The 3,802-nt window shown below is 42.9% G+C and overlaps 1 protein-coding gene across 1 annotated transcript in view; it reads left to right on the top strand.

Annotated features, from left to right (window-relative positions):
• Positions 1-3,802, top strand: part of prkg1b (protein kinase cGMP-dependent 1b) — a 137,543-nt gene that overhangs the window by 4,462 nt on the left and 129,279 nt on the right. The window lies entirely within an intron of this gene.

Here is a 3,802-nt window from a genome sequence, read left to right as displayed (position 1 = left end):
AAAAGTAAATGGCTGTCTGTCACGTGAGTCATCTCTCAACCGGTCTCTACAGCTAAGTAGTACATGATCAAAACGAGCGCCTGTTAAAGTGATGGATGAAGCATCAAGGCTTTCAATGTTAATCAAATAAAACATCATGACCCCCCCCCCCCCCTCCCCCCACACACACACACCACACGCAAAATGTAGGCTAATGTAGATCTTTAGATCTAAAAGAACTTAAACCCGAGTAATGCTCCTTTTGGGAGTGATTATTGAGGTGATTTTGGACCCAGTATGGACAGATTATTGAGGTGATTTTGGACCCAGTATGACCAGGTTATGGAGGTGATTTTGGACCCAGTATGACCAGGTTATGGAGGTGATTTTGGACCCAGTATGATCAGATTATGGAGGTGATTTTGACAGTACATATTTCATGTTGCTCCAGTTCTGCTACAAGCCAGGGAGTATTGCTACGGGGGTTTGTCATTTATTTTTAATCATAAATATGATTCATATTATGTGTTGAGCTCTGGCTACTGTGTTGAGTGTGTGTGTGTGTGTATGCGCATGTGTGTGTGTGTGTGTGTGTCAACAAGGTGTGTGTGTGATCTGTGTGTTCCAGGTAGTACAATTTGTCAAAGACTCTCACAGAAGAGCAGTCAGGCTTTGCATTGGCAGGAGTCCCATATTTCTCAAGTGAGATTATAGCCACTGACAAAACATACAGATGTATCATGGGACTCCAGTGGGATCTCTCTCTCTCTCTCTCTCTCTCTCATCTCTCTCTTCCTCTCTCGCTCTCATCTCTCTCTCATCTCTCTCTTCCTCTCTCTCGCTCATTTCTCTCTCTCTTCCTCTCTCTCTCTCCCTGTTATAATGAATAACATGCTGATCAACAGTATCTATGCCACATAAGATTCTTGTAACTGCTTCCCCAGTTTCCCAAAATCAACGCAAAAGTGGAGACTCTGACCTCATTTGCCAGGAAAGCAATATTTTGTCACTACATAAAAAGCATTCGGAGGGTAGATGGTCCAATAGATTTGGTCTGTGGATGTGGAGCTTTATGAAGGATTGAGAAAGCTGTGTACAGGAACCCGTTCGTCCACCATTGTGTTATCTCACAGGATCAGCCAATGACGCATGAGAGCTTTTTATGAGGTAGCCTGGCTCAGGTCAACATCAGGTCAATGAAGACTGAAAACACATGCTTGGCTGTGTATTTGTTTTTGTTCTTGAGTTTTATTTACTTAGATATAGATATATATTTTTACACCTATCTAAATGCTCACTGCAGGTATCCTGGAGGACTAACCACCGTTGTGTACCAAGCCAGTGTTTGGCACTGAACAATTCTGATTGTGATTCTGAGATGTGGCCCTGTAATATGCAAGATTTTACCACATTACACAAATCATATCATGCTTTTCAGTCAGTCAGTCAGTCAGGACCAGTCTTAGCTTTTGATATTTTACCATCTGTTGCTTTCTGTTTCCCTCCATTCTCCATTTGCTGGCAAAAGCTAAAATCGATTGTAATTTGAAATTATCTGAGTCATTTGACTTTTTAGAATGATTCCACAGCCTCTCAAGATGCCTGGAATTACTCATCTTTTTGTATCTCTGAGTCATAAAATGAATTAGTTCGTGAATGCTAATAGGCTTTAGAAGACTATGGCCTTAGCCAACTGGCATCAGATGTTTTTAGGCAATGAAGTTTGTGTCCAAAAGTCTAGCTATCACAAGAAACTTACACAAGAGTTGCAGCAGACACAGTGAATGTGTGCTAATACAGTAGGCCTATGTCCCTCTGTCCAGGTTGGACTGGTCCCCTCACGTGCCTCTGTTTCCACTACGTGAGGTAGAACAGGACAAGAGGCTCTCGCGGGGCTTATGGCGGTGGCCAGTCCTGCCTGACATGGACCAGTGTGCCAGCCAAAGTGGTCTTTGTAATAATACCAGTCTGCAGTGCAGCAGAATGGCATTGGTTGTGGTCCAACTGCGACTGTGATCGTGCTCACTCAAGAGATGCTTCATTAGCGGTTTAACAGTCGCTTTAAGACCCTTGTGTCTGCACATAACATTTAGCATTAAAAACCATGATAGGTCTTTATTACTAGTAGTTTTTGTATGTATAGAAATGTAGAAGTGTTTTTTTTTTTTATTAATTGTGTAAATATTTCTTCGAAGGAAGAGTGGGTGGATGAGAGCATGTGTTGTAGCATTAGTTGTGAAGCTAGCCCTCATGTTAAGCACATTCTGAGGTATCCTAGCAACCTGCTCAGCCACCATTTGTTTGCGCCTAATTACACTGGGTTTTGCAACTGGTGATTTCTTTTTTTAATTCTAGACACCAACAAGATAAATGTTAAGCTATAATTCAAGGTCTCAGAGCTTAGAGGGATTGTCAGACAGTGACTGCTGCGGGTGACAAAAGAGAGAAACCAGATTAGGAGCACAATTGAAACAACCAAGACACGTACTCAGAGTTTAATTTGTGAGCAGAGCGTTTCATTAGCTGACACAGCCGCACAGATCAGAGATCGGATCTCACCGGAGGACATTAGCATACAATATTAGATATTACTGTTCGAGTGCCGCTAGCGGTGCATCGCTAACGCGCTATATCCGTATAATCTCCCAGGATCCCCCCAGGGCCTCCTCTTGGGTGGCGGTTGCTTGTGTAACTGACTTCGGACGACGCGGAACAGATGTTCCATCTCAAATCGTCGTGGAGCAAAGGCCAGCGCCGCACTTCGTTTCCCGTTATGATGTGTCATAACGTGTGTGAAGCGCCCAAGGGCCGCTTTGTCAAATCACCACCCATCTAATATAATGGAAGGGAAACACAAGGAAGAGAGAGGGGTTTTGAACTGATTGCAGTATTGTGTGCTGCCAAGTGCTTCAGCCTAAATGGGATATTATGTAGTTGAGTTTAAGAATTGTGTGTGTGCGTATGTCTCTCTGTGTGTGTGTGTGTGTGTGTGTGTGTGTGTGTGTGTGTGTGTGTGTGTGTGTGTGTGTCTGTGTCTGTGTCTGTGTCTGTGTCTGTGTCTGTGTCTGTGTCTGTGTGTGTGTGTGTGTGTGTGTGTGTGTGTGTGTGTTTACTTACGGTATTTTTTGCATTTGTATATGATAGTATTTTTAAGTAGGCTTAGTGATCTTGTGTGATCCTCCACTCATAGTAGAGAGAGGACTTGGTACAAATACAGTAGTACAAATATAGTAGTACAAGTAACTCTACAAGTAGTGTTAGTGTTAGAGGCATGTCTCAAATCGGCTACTTGCACACTCCGAATACTTAGTTTTGTATATAGTGCAGATATTGGGGGAATACTAAACCATTGTGGGCACTACGGATCTAAGTGCTCATTGCACACTGGCAGTGTATTGAGTCAGAGCCCGTCTACGCCCTTATTAGACATTTTCTGATTGAGTGAAGTATGTGGTTTGGGTTGAGACAGCCTTATAGGGTTAGCCTAGATCACATGACCTTTTGCACAAATCACATGACCATTCACGCAATTGTCAGTACAATTTAAGTGTATTACTGATGCTACCAAAGACAGCACGGCCATAGTGAAGCTTGCATGAAGGTTGCATTCACCGCTGGCAGGCTAGTAGTGGATGTTTTGGTGAGTCACGAGGAGTCGAGATGCATCAGACTTACAAGGTCTAAACAGAAAGGGAACATGTGTTTCTACGCCATCATTTCCAGATGTTTGTGGATTTACTGTCCACATTTAAACACAAAGCAGGAGTTTTTAAAATAAATATGGAGCAGACAGCGGTTTTCAAATCATTCCATTCCAGGAGCT

Source organism: Sardina pilchardus, chromosome 22 (assembly GCF_963854185.1).
Source record: "Sardina pilchardus chromosome 22, fSarPil1.1, whole genome shotgun sequence".
NCBI lineage: Eukaryota > Metazoa > Chordata > Actinopteri > Clupeiformes > Clupeidae > Sardina > Sardina pilchardus.
This window is presented reverse-complemented; position numbering and strand designations above follow the sequence as displayed.